At 40.7% G+C, this 20,544-nt stretch overlaps 1 protein-coding gene across 1 annotated transcript in view; it reads left to right on the top strand.

Annotated features, from left to right (window-relative positions):
* The first annotated feature begins 3,425 nt into the window (after nt 1-3,425).
* LOC132238007 (pro-glucagon-like) overlaps nt 3,426-20,544 on the top strand; it is an 87,630-nt gene continuing 70,511 nt past the window's right edge. Inside the window, exon 1 of the transcript XR_009453712.1 lies at nt 3,426-3,481. The gene's annotated coding sequence lies outside the window, so the exon portion shown is untranslated. The remainder of the gene's footprint in view (nt 3,482-20,544) is intronic.

The raw sequence follows: 20,544 nt of genomic DNA, 5'->3' as shown, positions 1-20,544 counted from the left end.
TTGAGTGAGTCCACTCAAGAAGAGACTTAGTTGCACCAATCACTGTTCTTCACAGCTTGTACCCAGCTCCCCATGCAGTCTCGCTCACTGATCTGCATCAGATACATAAAGAGAAGCGCTACGACGAAGAAAGGATCCTCACTGACAACGAAGTAAGGATCTTCAGTGAGTTGGACGAGTTTCTGGAATCCGAGTGTCTCAACGATTTCTTTTATTGGATGCTGCTGAACGACAAGTGAGCGTCTAAACCTAACCCCAAATTTGCACACAAATGTATTACTTAAATATGTCTAAAATATCTCCTGACTTTCATTATGTTATTATGCTCATCAAATAGGGTGTAAAAGCTCTTTCAGGTTTGATGATTTCAAGGTTGGTGATGCTATCCTTCATATTATTCCTCTGAAAGTCCCACTTCTCACCCTGAAAATGCCTTACCCACCCTGTAATGAAACGTAGATTTTAAATTATTTTCCCCACTGTGGTCTTAGCAATATTTACTCTCTTACCCATTTTCTATTAAAATTGAAAGCTGACTTTTTAGACATGAATGGTTAGGAATCTATTTTTTGACCAAAAGATAATACCAAATTCAACATTCCCTTGTAGGGTTCAAACTCATGACTGTAATCACATTTAAAGTAACCCCTAGCCGAGCTAATCGTGGTAAGGAATGGAAACAGATGCAGTCATTTTCTTGTGGAATACAGTCCAAGATACACATTTAAATCACAGCCTAGCTGCACCGCATAAAGAGAGAAGAAGGCAAGTAAGAGCACAAGCCCTTCGTGAGGCACACATTTTAATGTTGGGTTTCCGTGGACAGTGTTGGGTTTTACAATGCATGTAGGCTACGGAGGGAAATCTTTCACAAGGGTTTCACCGAGAGGGTGGAATTTCACAATATCTTTGGAGAGTGGCCCAAAGGGGAAGGGAGGTGTGTATCCAAAGTAGCTGAAGGAATCTAAATATCAGGATAAGGACATAGATTTGCCGAGAGAGAGAGAGAGAGAGAGAGAGAGAGAGAGAGAGAGAGAGAGAGAGAGAGAGAGAGAGAATATGGGTCAGCAGGAAGAATTGGAGAGAAAGAGTGGTTTACTAAAAGTTCTTCAAGTGGAGGGCATGACAGGAAAGATATGGTCATAGTCAGAGCAGACTCTGGGAGAAGTCCCTGTTAGTGACTACAGACATGGCCATTGGTAAAATAAGAGAAATTTGAAAGAAAACAATGATCCTCATTTCTGGAAAGGGAACGCTACAATTTGGTAATCTAATGTAAAATAATCCTCACTCTCATGAGATTTCTGTTGTGTGTTTAAGATGAAACCTTCCAGGGGTAATAGATGCAGGTGGGCAGCTGGTCACCCACCTACACAGATCACATTTGAGGATGATATGGAGTCAACATCTTAGCTTTCCTCACTGCTGTCCCATCATATGTTTCCTTTCATCCATTATCACGTGGTTCTTTTGATGACATTTTGAGATGTTCCCTAGCTTTCTCTTGACTCACTTAACTACGTCTGATCCCATAAGTATTAACAAACAGCTGCCTTGTCTGCAAGCTGCATAACATATTGGAGCGTCCACATATACTGAGGCAGAAGTAAATGCAACAGTAATAATCAATGGCTGGGATAAGCAGAAGAGGCGGAAATGGGTGTGCTGAGTGGGCCAATGCTCCCCTTAACTGCTATTATCTCTCTCCCACCAACCGTCCGTTCAGATACTGCATGTAGTTTAAGGACGAGTCTCCTAACTACCCTCATCTCATAAATCTCCCTCAGTCTCTTCAACCCCATGCTGCCACTACTTACAGGTGAGAACCATATTGCTAAAGAGACAGATCTTCAATATACCGTTCACATTTCTATCAGGATTGGCATTGCCAAACGTCATGCTGAATTTGAGAGACACGCTGAAGGGACCTTTACCAGTGATTTAAGTTCTTATTGGGAAGGCCAAGCTGCCAAGGAATTCATTGCTTGGCTAGAGAAAGGCCTTGGAAGGCAAGGGTTAAGTCTGTACTCTCTTATTTAACTTTATTTTTTATTTTTGCATGATGTTGAAAACTTACACTACAGTTATCTATTTATTGATTTGAGTTATAGAAGCTATTAGTATAGTCTCACAAAGTAAGGAAATAACTCCTATTGGTGGGAGACAATCTGCAAAAGTTTAATATGTTTTATCTCTAGTAGCAAGTATTAATGATAGAGTCAGACAGGTGGTATTTTTTTCCCACATTAGAGTTGTGTTATAATGAGGCGATTCATTTGTCAATCCAAGACACATTTGAGAAGAGGGTGCTATTGAGAACTACATCACGATAATAACCTTAAACTAGAAAAACTAGGGATGAGGAAAAAAGAAATATTGCTGAAAACTTAAAGTTTGACGTTAAGTATTTACATATGGGATCAACATATATTTATGTTACTGTTTAGCTAATAATCTGATAAAGACTGAAAGGTATTAAACTTAAGATGTCTAATGACACTCAAAATATAAACATTTTGAGTGCAAACATCCATATATTTAACAACATCCCCATTTTTATGGGACTGTCATATAAATAGCCATTAAAGTTTCACAGCTGAAAATAAGACTAAGCCCATTAGGTACATTCTTGGATCTTACCACAACCAAACAGACCCCTGAACAGTCTCATTTTCTCTTGACCATTTTGATTGACATTTGAATTATGAGAAGCAGGAAATTCATGTTCAACTCAATTTTTTTGTGAAATTTAAAGCAAGCTTACTGAGACTTGTATAAATCTTAAGACAAAAGGGATTGTATTACTATTTAGCTAATAACCTGATATTGTCACTGCTTTTTTAAACATTGATGACCCAATCTACAAAATCAGTGGTAAAATAGCCACTTATACTTGAGGATATTTTATGATATTTTAAAGGGGCACCAAAAATGCTGCTAATTAAACTAATAAAAACAGAAAATCTAATATAAAGTTTAACCCTTAATACTGCACTTTGCAAGGCTGTTCTAATAACCACTAGTTTTACATTTTTCTGAATTTTAAACAGACTAATAGTCTCAATAATAACTTCTGTGTTGCCAATATACTAAAATCTTTAAAGCATCTGGACCACTGCAGAAGGCATGAAGTTTTACAGGCTGGGTTTCCCGTCCTGCTCTGCTCTTCACTACCTCCAGATTGTCCATTCGGACATACACCAGTACATGCAGGTTCCCACAGTCGGCCCTCTGTAAATATGACATCCTGTTTTCTCAGTGACCCGCAAACGTTACCAGTGATATGCAATGAGAAAGCATGTATATAAAGCATTTAACCAAATACTGATTTTTATTCCATTTGTCCCCAGCTTCCTAGAAATGTATCCTGAAATGGCCCACCGCAGAGATGTCGATGGCTCTTTCTCTGATGAAATGAACACAGGAATCTTGCCATCCAGGAATTTATAAAGTGGCTGCTGCAAAACAAAATTACCGACAGGTGATTGCATTTTAGTGCATTCTGAAAACCATCAAAACTTTCATAAACAGCGACAGGTCGTTCCTTGTGTGAGGAGGGGAGTTTTTGCTCTCTTGGTAGATAAGCAAAAGTATGACTCATTTAAGAATACATCATTATATTTGTTTTAGATAATTACACATTTACGCATTCACCCACTTACTCCAAAACATTTCCTGAGTGTCATAAGGGACAGGGCATTAGGAACACAGATAAGAATAAAACATGGAAATATACATCATTCACGTGATAATGTGACATTCTATATTGCTATGTATTTTGAATTTTTAGCACAAATAAATTTGGTATTATATACTTAATGTAATAAGGATAATAATAAAAATCTAATCATCAAAAGTAACCACTTACCTTGGTGGTTTATAATGGCTTTTTATAACTATTTATACACTTTATATTCCTTGACCGGGGAACTTTAGGATGTCATCTTTGAGTGCAAATATTTGACAAGTTTAAAAGACTATGGGATTCATAAGACTAAAAGATCAATAAACAACTTTTACCAAAATAAATCTTTAAAATATTTCCCAGATAATTTATCTACATCATCTGAGTATGATAGCTCTGTTATATGACTGCCTTTTTCTTTTATCTTTAGGAAGTAAGTATGTCACTACTCAAGATCATCTTCATAACACCATCTTCCAGCCACATGGGATGTTTGAAATTTTAAGTTTTGTAAATTTAAGAGGTGAATTCTGAAGCCATGTTGCTTTGCATGCCAATGAATAGATTGTCTTTTAAGGCTGTGTTGCCAAAAGGGTATAAATGGAATAAACCATTATCAAACTATTGTTAAAATATCAGCTTTAAAATATAAAAGTGCAAAATCTTATTTTCTTCTTGTTTTGGATGAAGTACCCTAACCTGCTTATATAGTTAGCAATATAATTGTTTTTCTATGATATATTTTGTACATGTAAATTATTCCAATCACAGCATCCCCGCATTAAAATAAGGATTGGGCTGGTAGCCACAGTGGTGGAACTGGAAAGAAAACTTTCTTCTTGAAACTTTTGTCATAAAAATGCTCATCTTTCAATATATCAAAGACATACTTAAATAAAACCTTCAAGCATCTTTACTGTTGTCTGTTTTCACTTCTTCATGCCCCCACTCCTTCCAAACATCTCTTCTTCCTGAGCCTGAAGTCCACAACCCAACTCTGGCACCCAGGCATTGCTTCTTGTGGTTAACATTTTGAGCCAATATTAGACACTCATGATATTTTATATAAATGTATTGTTTTCTGGCTTCTCTTGAAAGATTAGGACACCAGGCAACATTAGACCCACAAAACAAATCTCTTCTGGAGAAGAATATCAGCTACCTCCTTTTGAAGAGTCACAGCTCATTATTGTGCCCCCTACACACACACACACACACACACACACACACACACACACACACACACAAACTGCACACTTATATGCTCTCATATACCCCCACCCAGGTAATATACACAGTAGGCACTTTCCCCTGACCCACTTTATTTACGCATCTCACTTTCCTGGCACCTGCTGACATTTAACTAACCATAATGCCTTGTACCCTATCTCCCCATTCTGCATTGTCCAGTATGTTGGGCCAGTCTGTGGTCGATTGCCATGCCAGACTCTTTTGGTTTTTACATACAGCATTGCCAACTCCCTTCCTCTCTTTTTTATTGAAATACTAGAGGCCCAATGCACAAAATTAATACAAGGAGCTCAGCCCCGACCACAGCTGTGGCTTCATCAGGAAGGTCGTCCAGAAGGACCTCTGGTCTAATTAGCATATTAGGCTTTTATTATTAGAGATAATCAACATACAACATTGTTTAAGTTGTACAATGAGCAAGTTTTGTACATTTATTTATTGCAATATGATTAAAACCATAGTTTTAGCAAACCTTCTATCAGGTCACACAATGATTATTTCTTCAGGGCATGAGAACATTTAAGATCTAGTCTTCTAGCAAATTTTAAGTAAATATTACAGTATTGTGGATTTTAATCACTATGCTCTGCATTAGATGGCAGAATTTACTCATCTTCTAGTTGCAAGTTTGTACCCTTTAAGAATGTCTCCCCGATTCCCCCACGCTTAGGTCCTGGTAACCACCACTCTACTCTCTGTTTCTATGCATTTGGCTTTTTAGATTTCACATATAAGTGATATTATACAATATTTGTTATTCTCTGTCTGGCTTATTTCACTAGGCATAATACCCTCAAAGTTCATTCACGTTGTTGGTAAATGGCAGAATTTCCTTCTTTCTCAGGGCTGAGCTGACAGAGCAAACCGACAGAAAAATCCATAAGATCTGATAAACTCAATCAACTAAATACACTTAACATTTATAGTATATTGCACCTAGGAATAATAAAAATAATATTTTAAGTACACTTTAAATGTTTACCAAGATTGACCTATCCAGGATCAAAAATCAATAAATTTCAATTATTAAAATTATTTAGAGTATGATCTTTGACCCAGGGGAATTAAGCTAAAAACTAAAAAAGAAAAAAAAAGATAACTTACATATTCACAACTGGAGTTTCCTTAAAAAACTGAAAATGGAACTCCCATTTGACCCTGTGATCCCACTTCTAGGAATATATCCCAAGAAACCAGAAACACCAATCAGAAAGGATATATGCACCCCTATGTTCATAGCAGCACAATTCACCATAGCTAAGATCTGGAAACAGCCTAAGTGCCCAACAGTAGATGAATGGATTAGAAAACTGTGGTACATCTACAAGATGGAATACTATGCTGCTCTAAAAAGGAAGGAACTCTTACCATTTGCAACGTCATGGATGGAACTGGAGAGCATTATGCTAAGTGAAATAAGCCAGTCAATGAAGAAAAATACCACATGATCTCACTCATTCATGGATAATAGAGACCATTATAAACTTTTGAACAATAATAGATACAGAGGCAGAGCTGCCTCAAACAGATTGTCAAACTGCAGCGGGAAGGCCGGGGAGGGTTGGGGGGCAGGAGGTAGGGGGGTAAGAGATCAACTAAAGGACTTGTATGCATGCATATAAGCATAACCAATGGACATAAAACACTGGGGGATAGGGGAGGCTAGGGGACTGTCTAGGGTGGGGGGAAAAATGGACACATATGTAATACCCTTAGTAATACTTTAAGCAATAAAATAAATAAATAAATATTAAAAAAAAGAAAAAAGAAAAAAAAAGATAACTTACATATTCACAACTGCTTGAAACTATGCAATGACTTCTATATAACACATGGGTCAAAGAAGATATCATAGTATAATAAAATTAAATATTTTCAAATTCTATGATAATGAAGATATAATAAATACAAACTGGAGATACAACTAAAGCAGTGCTTAAGGGTAAAAGATAGCTTTAAATACATTTGTTAGAAAAGAAGAAATTAGAAAAACAATAGCTTAACTTTTTCCTCAAAAAACTGAAAAAAAAGAACTTCAACTCTCAAACAGTAAACTAGAGGAAATGAAAAACAAGAAAATAATGAAATACACAAAAATTGGCAATAAAAATGAAGAAAGCCAAAAGTTTGTTCTCTGACCAGATTAGTAAAATTAATAAGTTCCTAGCAAGACTAGGCAAGAAAAGGAAAAGAGAGAAAAAGATACCAGTATCCTATATAATAAAATAGTAATATGAAAATCAACCGAATGGCAGAATGACCAGTTGGCAGGGGTGGGACCAGCGAGCAGGCTCAGCCAGGCCAGCCAAGGCGCATGCCAACGGGCAGAGGGAGGGAATGGCCTTGATGGGGGTTGATGTAGGGGGGCTGCAACCAGCGGCAATGGCAGAGGAGCAATAGGGGGGCCAGCTCCATCCTCTGATAGGCCCATCTGGTCGCTTCCCACAGAGGGAGGCTGGGCGGTAATGTCAGGGTGATGGGGTGGCGCCATGCCCTGATAGCCTGTTCAGTCACCTCCTGCAGAGGGAGGCCAGACATCTGTAGGACATCCCCTGAGGGCTCCCAGACTGTGAGAGGGCTCAGGCAAAACTGAGGGACCCCGCACCCCAAATTTTTGTGCACTGGGCCTCTAATATATAAAAAAAGAAGACAATTCTAAAGATTTTACAAACAAAAGTATAATAAGAACATACAGGGGTGGACAAAAGTAGGTTTACAGTTGTTCATATGGAAAAAAAATACATGTGGGTTATTATTATTACAATAGCTTCATTAACTCTGTGTTTAGCATACTCACACACTATAAAGCTATTCTTGCCCACCTCTGTATTACATAAAAATGTATGCCTTACAAATTTGGCAATTAGATGAAATGAATAAACTCTTTTAAAAATATTACTAAACACAAATAAGAGGAAAATCTTAATAGTCCTCTTTGTACTCTCAAAGTCGGGTGTGTTATTTTTAAAATTATCCAGAAAGAACTTCAGGCCCAGATGGCTTAACAGGTGAATTATTCTAAACATTGAAGGAAGAAAAGACATCAACATTACATAAACTCTTCAAAGTAAGGAAAGAATAAGGAATATTTCCCAGCTCATTTTATGAGGCCAGGATAATATTGATAAAAAATCTAACAAATATTTTATAGAAAAGGAAATGACCAATCTGATTAATGAACAGAGGTGAAAAATCCTATACAAAACATCAATAATCAAATCTAGCAATATATAAGAAAAATATAACAATATAAACATGGTGCATTCTAAGAATTTCTGGGTGGTTTATCATGTTTTACAAATCCATGTAATTAACAACACTAACAGAAATAAACAGAAGAAAATTAATATGCTTCTTTCAATAAATGTAGCAAACACACCTAATGAAATTCAAGACCCATTAACATTGTGTTAAACCCTCAGAAAATAATGATAAAGTTAAAATCGTTAACTACTTTGGGTAGAAAAAATAATTTGTAGGAATAATGAATCAAAATTAGGACTTTATAAAAAGTAATAAAATAGAACAGCACTAGCCAACCTAAGCAAAGAATAAAAGTAAACAATACAGGGCTGAGCAGAGTTACAGTTGTGAGTACACGAAACACAGAGTTTATTCCTGTATTATTATTTCTTAGTTATTCTGTTACTTATTTTTATTACACCTATAAACCTTCTTTTCTCAGCCTTATATATAAAATAAAATTAATTGGGAAATAACCATTGAAACAGGTGAATTAACACAAATTTGAGACTGCTGAAAGTGCTGAATAAAAATATTTTAAAATCTAAGAGATATGGATACAATTTTTAATGCAATTTTAAAAAATTGTTACTAGTAGAGATCAAAATGATTTCCATAAAAGAAGTATTCAACAGTATTAAAGAACCAACTCGTAAAATGTTTCGCATGGAACATCTATCAAGCTTTCAAAGAGTGGGTAAATAATATGCTTCATAAATTATTCCAGAGGCTAGGGGAAATCATGAGAAGAATGACCTAATTCTTTTAATAAACTGAGAATATCATTGAAACCTACACTTGATAAAGATAGAAGAAACAAAAAGAAAAGAATGGGCTAATCTCACTTATGAATCTTGATTTTGAATTCCTAAAAAATAATCAGCAAATAGAATTCAACAGCATATTAAAAACATTAACACACCATGACCAAGTGTAATATATTCCAAATTACCAAGGATGTTTCAATATTAGGAAATTTATTTACATAATTAGACCATATTAGGAGATCTAAAAATTTATTTTATTATTACCTCCACACATATATGTATTTGTTTGTACAGATATGTATAATTATATATGCCACCCAATGCCATTGGTAGGTTCTGTGCCTTTCAGCGAAAAAACAACATACAATAAAACAAATTTTACCATAGGCTAATTGATACAAACAAGAGTTAAGTTCCTGTGGTATCTCATCAATGTTATAACAAAACAACATTGAAAAAAACCATATTATTTAAGGACTTGCTGCAAACACTGAATGAGGAGGAGGTTTTTAGAGGTTGGAGGGGAAACAGAAGGTTTAGTTTGGTCTTAACAAAGATATCCAGTTGGCTTCCACATCCATCCCTACCCCACACGAACCCACTACAACTTGTCCCACAAAACAATGATGGAGATGTACCGACAGTGGATTAAGAAGAGACAAAAAGAAATGGGGGTACAGATAACAAACCACTGTGGTCTCTGTGGTCTTTCAGGTTTTTCCCAAGCGAAGTGTCCTTATACATAAGAAGGGCAAAGGAGCAGTATGGTTGAAAGTGGGGTAGGACTTGACTTTGAAAAACGTATTATATAAAATTGAAAAAATGATATATTTACTAATTGTTCAGATGGAAAAGAGGGAAAGGGGCTGATTGGTAGAACTCGAGGATTTGTTGTTAATTGGTTTAATGTGTCAGCTGATTCGTTCAGAAGAGATCCCTGAAGAACAACGTTGTATCTCATCCCAGCCTGATCAGACCACATGTAACACAGAGCTGGTGAAGGTGAGTATGCAAAATGAAATTGCACTCTCTTCCCTTTCAAATAGAGAGAACTGAGAAACAGAAGAGGGCACAAGGGAAAAAAAATAGCATCTGTCCTTGGCTAACGAGTCTAGTATGTAGGTAACAAAAACCAACCGAAAAATAATACTGTTTCAGAAAACTTCATTGGAAGAATATGAGTTTACACCATAACTTTGCTGGATATTAATTCAAAAGTTTTACTCTTTTTTAAAAAATATATTTTATTGATTTTTTACAGAGAGAAGGGAGAGGGATAGAGAGTTAGAAACATCGATAAGAGTGAAACATCCATCAGCTGCCTCTTGCACACTCCCTAGTGGGGATGTGCCCACAACCAAGGTACATGCCCTTGACTGCAATCGAACCTGGGACCTTTGAGTCCGCAGGCCGATGCTCTATCCACTGATCTAAACTGGTTAGGTCAAAAGTTTTACTCTTTAGAGAGGATTTTCCCCCAGGGAAATTACAGGTTCCCTCCAAGACAGAGAGAGTTTTTGCTTTCCCCTCAGTGCTTTTGAGTGATCCCTCTGACTTTTCCAACAATCACAATTTCAATTTGATGTTTGAAATCATTTCCATCTGACATCTGGGACAGCACATGACATTTCTAGGAAACTAGCTTTTCCCCCCAAGAAAGATACATTTATAGTAACACATCTTTCCTGAAAATTCATGGGGCTTCAGATTCTTTTTTTTAAAATATATTTTATTGATTTTTTACAGAGAGGAAGGGAGAGGGATAGAGAGCCAGAAACACCGATGAGAAACATCAATCAGTTGCCTCCTGCACACCCTCCACCCCCCACCAAGTATGTGCCTGCAACCAAGGCACACGCCCTTGACCAGAATCGAACCCAGGACCCTTGAATCCGCAGGTCAACGCTCTATCCACTGAACCAAACCAGCTGTGGCTGCAAGACCAAGGGTGATCCGGACTTGGGGGGCAGGGGTGGTGGTGACATCCGGACTTGGGGGGCGGGGGTGGTGGTGACAGGATTAAGGAAAAGACAGACAAGAGAATAATAGCTGGGTCTCAGTGGGGCGCTGCTCCCTGATGAGGAGACAACCACAGCGCCCACAAGCCTTGTCTTGATTTTATAGCAGATGTCATGAGGCAAAGCAGGGGCGTGATCATGTTGTTTACAGCATTCTCCTGAGCTCCAACCCTACTCAACTACATGTACCCGAACTCTAGCACAAGGAACGTGGGGCCACATGTTTAGACCATGGGTTCAAGCTTACAACCACGGCGTTGGCTATGATTGTGCTGGGAGGGTGCAGAGAGGGCCCTGGGAGGGCCCTGCCTCCAGCTGGGACTTGCACTTGGCAATGAGAGGACCCTGTCCTTTCATTAGTCCGAGGTTTGAACCTGGCCAAAACACCGTAACTGTGCCCCACAACCGGCCAGGGCAGATTCTTAATATTCTACCCCAGCTAGAGAAATTGAACATAGAACAGTGACAGATCAACCTGGCAGCGCAGAGTGATGTGTTAAAATCTGGCAGACTGGGCTTGAATATCAGCTCTGCAGGTGACTGGTCATGCTGCTTTGCTTCTTCAAGCCCCAGCAAAATGGGGATAATAGTTCCTACCTCGTGGTTTTCTTGTGACACATAAGTAAGATAGCCCATTCCAAGTTCATAGTGCAGTGCCTGGCACATAGAACCCTTTCAACACATGAAATCCTACATTACATAAAATATTTTAAAACAATTGATAAGCAGTTAAGGCTAGCAACAGTCTGGTGAAAACCCACTAGTTTTGTTCTGAATTTGGATGATGGGAACATAATACTAAGAAACATCTATAAATCCAAAAATGATCTATTAAATAAAACCATGAAGTTCAAAACAGGTGCAGATATTTTCACAAGTCAAGCTTTGTTCATTTCTTATGGCTGCTATAACAAATTACCGTAAACATATCATTTAAAAGCACAAACATATATTAGTTTACAGTTCTGCAGGTCAGAAGCTCAAAATGGGTTTTTATAGCCTGAAATCAAAATGTTAGCAGGGCCTCACTCCCTTCAGGGCCCTAGGGAAAACTTAATATCCTTGCCTTTTCCAACCTCTTAGAGACTGCCTGCATTCCTTGACTTGTGGCCTCTACCTCTATATTCATTGTGTATGTCTCTGATCTCTGCTCCCATCATCCTATCTCTTTTCTCTCTGACCCTAATCCGCCTATCTGTCTCTTCTAAGGACCCTTGTGATCACTTGAATCAACCTGGATAATCCTTATCACAAGATCATTAAGTTAATCACATCTGCAAAGTCTTCTTTGCCATGTAAGTTAACATAATCACAAGTCCTGGGGTACAGATGTGAACATCTTTTGGGGGGTCCTTATTTAGCCTACTCCCAAACCCAAGACACATTATACAGATACGGCATGTAGAAAGTAGCAGTTTGACAGTGAAAGGCTTCAGATTTATTGTAGAACATAACTTAGGCCAGAAACAAACAAACAAAAAAGGAACTGCTATAATTTAAACAGCAAATATGCTACTGGGATAAGACAAGAAGAAATTTTTTTAAAAATATATTTTTTACTGATTTCAGAGAGAAAGGGGGAAAGAGAGAGAGAGAGAGAGAGAGAGAGAGAGAGAGAGAGAGAGAGAGAGAAACATCAATGATGAGAGAGAATTACTGACTGGCTACCTCCTGCATGCCCCCCACTAGGGATCAAGCCAACTCAGGCATGTGCCCTGACTAGGAATCAAGCCATGACCTCCTCCTGGTCCATAGCTTGATGCTCAACCACTGAGCCATGCTGGCAGGGTAGACAAGTAGAAAACTTTCAAGAAGGTTCAAGAAACAACTCATTGTTTTGAAAATAACTAAATAAAGGATAAAAGCAAACTTTTCTCCTTTGCATTCCTTATACAAATTGTACTTCAAATTACCAAATAGTTGATAAGGGGATGTTTCAGTCAATATTCTAGAATATTCCATCCAATAGAAAAGAAATATTGGAATTTGAATATCAGTTGGCAACCCCCAATAAATTAACGTGTCTGAATACTGAGTATCAATGAATGTAACATCACAAAGAGAAAAACAAGGAAAAATTAGTCACCTGCTAATGGAGGACATAACACCTCTTCCCCAAAAATCAAAGCTGACTCTAATACTGTCTCAAGAGGCAACTATTGTTATGCCCAGATTTCAGGATCCTCTTGAGAGCACACCAGGGAGCCAGCCCTGTCCAATGCAAAAGCATAAGAGTCTTTATTCAAACCTGAGCTTGGCTCCCCTACCCTCCTAACTGATGCAGCAGCAAGGGGAAGAGAGAGCTAGCCCTTTGGGAAGAGGGGTTTTGTAGGGGGGTTGCAGTAAGGGGAGGAGAAAGGACTGTGGGCCCTGCTGATTGGCCAGGCGCAAGTCCGTGTCTTGTTACACAGGATGTGGTCATATCTATGGCGCGCACTTCCCTTGGTTGTCATTGGTTAGTTTAAAGAAGTCCTTGGTGTGGCTAGCAGAGGCTTGGGCTTCTGGGAAGAAGCCTTGCCGAGCACATGGCTGCCCAAAAATGGAGGATCCAGGGTAAGATGGAGGGCGTAGCCCTTACCTTGGGGCAAGATGGAGGGCGTAGTCCTCGCCCTTTCACTATCAGTTTACAGGGAGAACAAAGGCAGAAGAACATGGTAAGTAAAACCAACTCCATGCCAGCATTTGAAACTGGACTGAGGAAAACTCCCAAGACATGCATCCTGGTTTCTCAAAAACCAAACCAAACAGTAAAACTACAGAGAGAGAGAAAAGAAAGGAAGCCTGAAACTTAAAATGGACCTAAAAAGTTACCTTGCTTACATGCATGGACCATATTTGAATCTGGATGCAAACAGGCAACTGTTAAAAGAAACAATGAAACACTGAAGAAATCCTTTATAATAAAAGCCTTATATGCAAACCAACCAAACAGCAAAATGACTGGTTGCTATGACACACACTGATCACCAGGGGGGAGACACTCAAAGCAAGAGCTGTCCCCAGCCCCCAGGCAAGCCAAGGCAGGTGACAGTGGGGGGGCCCCCCCATCACCTGTCAGGCTTAGGGACTCTACCTGTACACAAGTTTTGTGCACCGGGCCTCTAGTTTTAATATAAATTGATGTTTAAAATATCTAAGAAGCATAATTAAATGTTTTGGGGGTTTTTCTTTGTATTTTTTAATTTTTCAATTACACATCACATTCAAAATTATGTTGTATTAGTTTCAAGTGTACAGCAGAGTGGTTAGATAATCATATACTTTACAAAGTATTTCTAATATGCACCTAACACTCTACATACTTACTACAATACTATCGGCTATATTCCCTAAACTGTACTTTACCTCGGAAGTGCAATTAATTTTTAGGTGCCTGTTTGGGGTTAAGGTTCCTGGAGACAGGCGCTGAGACAAGGATTCACCAGTCAGTGCTTTATGAAGAAAACCTGGTAAGGGAGTGAGGGAAGGAGAAGAGATGGGGCAAGGGTGCAATTTGAGGTAAAGTCTCAGCCTCAGGCTGATCCTGTAGGGAGCTCTGGAGTGGATATTACACTCCCTCTGTCCCACTGTCAGGCAAGGATTTCATAGCTGGTCACCGGCTATGGGAAGAGAGTGGGATAGGAGGTACTTCTTTCTGGCTCTTTGTGGATCTGGGAAGGTGACCTGTTCCACAGCACCCTTTCTGGAGAGCACAATGTAAATTTAAATGTGGAAAGGCCTGACAGCAATTTCCCCAAAGCCTGGGGCCCTTTATGCAAATCAGCCCCTGGAGCAGGCCTGGAGAGTCCCAAGTTCCCTGAAGCATTCATGCAAATCTGTAGCTAAAAGTGACAGTTCTTTAAGCATTTTAAATGGAAATCTTTCTAAAATGTATCATGGCTTAGAACTAAGGTCAATGAAGGAAGTATACTGACTACAATTTAAACTTTTCTAAATGACTTAAAATGTGTTCCAGGGTGGAAGAATGCTGCAGAGCCACACAGAGAAGGCTCTCTGGTGGGAGTCTGGGAGAAGAGAGCTCACTGGAGTTAAGCAGGAGCCTTTAATACAGGACTTGTTGGTGTCATCCACACATAGACAAGCATTTTAGTTCCCCCAAAGGCAAGGATTTCCTGAACCGATGAAGTATAGCATCAATTCTAAGATGCATTGTCTCCCTCCTCCCTCATTTTAACATCTCTGAAATCCAGATGCCCCTTACAATGGAGCTTGTGAAACAGAGATGAGTAACTATGAAACTATAAGTCGTCAGCATACCATCCTGCCACTCATGTCCCAAGTCCAAGTCCATCCCAACCAAGCTCCATGGAACAGAAGGGGAACTGTGTGCCCACAGAAGACCTACTATGTGCCTGCCACAGTGCTTTGGCTCTCATGTGGCTTCCACCAGACACAGGGGTCTGATCTCCTCTCCTCACCATGAGGAATTTGGAGTTTTGTCTGACCTATGGGTGCCAGAGTTAGGGAGGGGGGTATTTCTAAACTTTGTGCCCACCTTAGTCCTGTGCACACCACCTGCCTAGATAAAAAGCATCTCCCTCCCAGAGGCTCCTGCTCGACAGACCCCTTGGCCTTCACCGACTGGCAGGCACACTGACACCTCATCTGTGGGCTCCAGGCGGCCTCTCAGTGGGGTCCACACAGTACCGAGGTGTTTCAATGGTCTCACCTTCCACTTCATCAACTCTTCCGTTTTCTCTGGATACCTTTTGACCTGCTTTTTAATTCACTGTTTTCACCCTCTTAGGGGTGAGTCAAAGAACTAAAGCCGCTAGGATAGAGTCTAAACCAGAGGCAGGCAACCCCTGGCACGCGTACCAAACATGGCACACCAGTAACTATTGCTGGCACGCAAAACCCTCTCTAATAATCTTCCATTTACAATTTTTGTGAACATTTGAATGACTTAAATGTTAAATTACAAGGAATTGGCAAGACACTTGCTGTTATGTTTGGTTACATAAAGGCTTTTGAAAAGAAACTTGAAGTCTTTAAGAGGGATTTGGATGGTGAGAGATTTAAATATTTCCCAAATCTCAAGAGGCACATCAAAGACCTCCCAAAAGATTACAGAACAGAATATCAAAGCCTTTAAAAGCTGTTTTTAAGCAGTTCTTCTCATGATTTGCAAAATTCAGAGAACTGGAAGAGACAGCAAAATTCATGAGGTTTCCAGACAGAATGAAACTTGAGGAAATAAACTTACAAATGTTTTCATGGATACACATGGCTGACTTTGAAATGCAGTTGGTTGAATTACAGAGTAGCTCAATTTGGAAGCAGAAATTTATTGACCTTACAATGGACTTGGAAAAGATTGACAAAAAGTGATTAGAGACAGGAGTACCAGAGAGAAGTGTCGAAAACGAACTATTGAGGACTTGGATTGCCATTCCAGAAAATTTTCTGTTAAAAACACTTTGCAACAGCGTTACTCTCCATGTTTTCATCCACATATGCTTGCGAATTTTTGTTCTCAGTGATGAATTTTGTTAAGTCTCATCATAGGAGTAGCCTGGCGGATGAAAGTAGTAGCTCGTGCATATCTCTGAAGGTCACAAAATATAAACTTGATGTAAAATCTCAGTCATTAGTGATGCAGCAGCAAAAGTCCCACTGATAATATCAAACAGAGTCATAAAGTTTTCTGTCAGATCCTCAGTGTACATGTATACATTAAAAAATAAATGTATTTTTCATTATCATATACTGTTTGTTTTTTGTTGCTTGAATGAATTTTATTATTTCTTTAAGGTTCTTCACATATGTACACCTTAAGAGATATCAAGTAGGCATAACATGTTCTCAAAAAATTAGGGTTGACATGCAGAAGAATTTTGAGTCAGAGATTTTGCTGGTTTTGGCACGCACTCACAAAAAGGTTGCCCACCCCTGGCCTAACCTGTGTTTCAGTGAGCTCTGAATAAAGGTTGGAGATCATGATGAGGATTCTAGACTCACCTGGGTCACACAGTGTGGCCAGAGGGAAGGGAGTGGCCGGGTTGGGAGAGAGGGGCCAGCAGAGTGGACCTTACTTTCAGGCTGGACACTGAGGGGTAGCCCTTAGCAGTCACTGAGGGGGTGTCACGAAGTTGGTCTTAGTTCTGGCAGATGCTCCTCTATGAGGAGCTGGAAGTGGGAGGCTCAGTGGTAAAATAATGCAGACAGTAGGGAATTCCCAAGGTCTTTCTGGGAGGAGCGGCAGGTTCCTGTGATGAGGAGCTCAGAGTTCCCCCACATTCGGAGGCCACAGTGGAGAGAGTTCCTACCTCAGGCTGGAGCAGGGACAGAGCACTGGACCCTGCAGTGCCTGGGGTCTAAAGAGAAGAGGCAGAGGCCACATCCTGTGCTTTCAGCCAGCCCAGCTGCCCCTCAGTGAGAATCACGCAAGACTCAGGGTCTCCTCCATGTGAAGGCAGCTACCCCACAGGCCCACGGGAGCCAGGCAGGTCCCCTGGGAAGCAGGCAATGAATCAGATGACAGGGCAGGGCTCAGAGAGCCAGGGCAACTCCCACACTCACCCTCCACCCTACAGGCATCCCAATTAGAAGTTTTAGAACACATGAGCCAGACACACACAGCCCCTCTGGGGCCAGCACCGCTGAGGGAGGCAGATTCCAGGCTGCATGCCCTTGTCAGGCCTCAGCCACACACAGAGAGGCACAGCCCTCACTGCGCCCTTCTTTCTCCTTTATGGAGCATGGATTTGTCCAAATAGTCAGCCTGATGCTGACGTCAGTGACAGAGTGACAACCCTGCTTAAAGGGACTCATCTTCTCCCTTGTTTGATGCCCCACCTGGGAGAAAGGAGACTGCAACTATGCCCCTAAATGAGGAAGGTGACGATGGCTGCAGGCCCTGTGGCTTTCTGATCATTCTCACATGGAAAGTCAGGTGGCCAGCCTGTGACTCTGATCTCACCTGAGCTTCTAGTTTCAAGTTTCTTGGGGAAATCATCTTCCTGCGGTGATAATGGAGTTGAAGTGAGAAGGAGGGAGATAAGATGAGATAGACGCTTGATCTGACCTCCTTGGACTGGCAGAACTCTCTTCAAGAAACTGTATTAAATCTTCTTTTTTTTCTGCCTGTCTGCTCCATTGAAAGGCTGCATACTAGTACAAATGTATGCTCATCCACTCCTCCATATGTGCAGCTGGCATACTCAGCATGCACTATACAGGGACCCTTGCCTGTGGGCCTCTCCCCTAACTTCCTGTAGGGCCCTTACACTCATGGGCATATTGGGCCAGCACTGATCCCCTTATGTAAGAAACACTGTCATTTACCATGCACCAACCCATTTAATCATAATAACTCTGAAGTTAGTACTATTCCCATTTTACAGATGAGGAAACTGAGGCACAAAAAGGTAAATTTGCTCAAATTTTTCTAAAAGCTAGATCTTGCATATTGTAGGTCCTCATTAATTATTGATCAAATCAAAATATGACTGATAGTGTGTGTGCGTGTGTTTGTGTTTGTGTGTGTGTGTGTGTGAGAGAGAGAGTGATGAGAAAGACAGGACTCACATGTAGGGTGCACAAAACAGAAGTTAACTGGGCATAGGATCCTCTATGCCTCGCTTAGCACAGCCAGGGGTGAACCATGGGGATGGTGGAGGGGCATGGTGAAGGATTAAAGAAGACAGGCAAGAGAATAAAGTTGGAGCCAGGTGGGATGCTGCTCTCAGATGGAGAGACAGTGCCAAAGCCTGCAAGCCAAGTCTTTATTTTATAGCCAGATTCCACTAGGCAAAGTAAGGGCGTTTGCAAGATGTTTACAATGTTCTCTAGGGTTTTGAATCTACTCAATGACATGCACCTAAACCAGCCTTGGGCAAACTACGGCCTCGGGCCGGATCCAGCCCGTTTGAAATGAATAAAACTAAAAAAAAAAAAAAAAAAAAAAAAAAAAAGACCGTACCCTTTTATGTAATGATGTTTACTTTGAATTTATATTAGTTCACACACACACTCCATCCATGCTTTTGTTCCAGCCCTCCGGTCCAGTTTAAGAACCCATTGTGGCCCTCGAGTCTAAAAGTTTGCCCACCCCTGACCTAAACTCTATCAAGCTTAGTTTTGGCAGCCCTTGCTGCACCTTCCACAGCCTAAATCACTTAGCCACCTGGGACCACAGGTTCGGATCATAAGGTCAAGCTTACAACGATAGTCTTTGGCTATAATTATGCTGGGAGGGCTTTGCCCTCCAAGCTGGGACTTACATGTGGCTTTGCCCACAAGAGGACCATCCCCTCTCATTAGTCCAAGGCTTGACCCTATGCAAACACTGTAGCCACTCTCCACACTCCTTGTTAGTAAGCAAGTCTCAAATGCACCCACATGGCTCTTTTTTGGGTATGGGGCATGGCTACAGTATTTCAGACAGGTTCAAGCCTTGGATTGATGAGAGGACACAGTCCTCTCGTGGCCACATGCAAGTCCCAGCTTGGATGGCAGAGCCCTCCCAGCACAATTATAGCCAACAGCTATAGTAAGCTTGAGCCTGTGGTCTGAACAAGTGGCCCCACGTGCCTGAGTGATAGAGTTCAGGTGCATATAGTCTAGTGGAACTGAAACCCACGAGAATGTTGTATACATTTTGATCAGGCTCTTATTTTGCCTCATGGCATCTGCTATAAAATATAGACACAGCTTGTGGGTGCAGGCGCTGTCCACCAGAGGGGCAGCATCCCACCAAGACCCAGCTTTCATTCTCATGCCTGTATTTTCTAAGCCTTTCATCACCCCCACTCAGGGTCACTGAACCAGGCTGAGCTGGCATGTCACATAAGGCGCCCTGGGGCTGAGTATGCCATGGCCATGCTGGCTCCCCACATATGGCACCCGAACAGGGACTGAGTTCTAGGACCAGGGACTGAGTTCTGGGACCAGGGACTGAGTTATGGGGAACAGGGCCTGAGTTTGGGGGGGAATTAAAAGTGGTCAGGTGAAAGGAGGCTCCAAGGCGCACAGAAAGTAAGACTAAACGCAGAAAATAAGGCTAAAAGCTAAAGTAAGGTAGGGAGCCGAAGTGTGTTAATATTAGCTTGGTGTAAAACTTGGGAAATTCAGGATCCCAGGAGGGGATCATGCGGTAAGAAATAAGCTGTAGAAGCGTTAGACATTAGAACATAAGTGGTAAGAAGTAAGGGTAGAAAGTAAGTAGCAGGAAGCAAGCAGTAGAAAATAAGTAATTAGGAGGTACAAAGTAAGGTAGAAATCTCCTAGGTTTTGTTTAAGCCACTGTAAAGCAAAAAAATGGCTGTGGTTGATGTTGTTTAAGGAAGTAATTTTTATTTCTGACCTGGATTGTAAGCTCTTGCAGCAGTTGCATTGTTTCTAGGCTTTGGTTGTCTTTGCATGTGCGACCTGATAATTCCCTGGGACGTTGGGTGTGTGTGAGACGCCAGACTCAGAGTTGAAGGTCTCCAGCTCTGCAGGACCCAGGGCTGCTTGTTTCCATGCAGCAGCGGCTAAAGAAAGAAGCCGTGAAAGGACCAGGCTTCCCCTGCGTGGATGGGGCTGATTTGACCGGGACTGGTGCCCACTCAGTGCCAAGGCCAACCATCCAAACAGC

This window comes from Myotis daubentonii, chromosome 7 (genome assembly GCF_963259705.1).
Source record: "Myotis daubentonii chromosome 7, mMyoDau2.1, whole genome shotgun sequence".
Classification (NCBI taxonomy): Eukaryota; Metazoa; Chordata; class Mammalia; order Chiroptera; family Vespertilionidae; genus Myotis; species Myotis daubentonii.
Note: the sequence above shows the minus strand (reverse complement) of the source record. Positions and strands in the feature narration are given on the sequence as shown.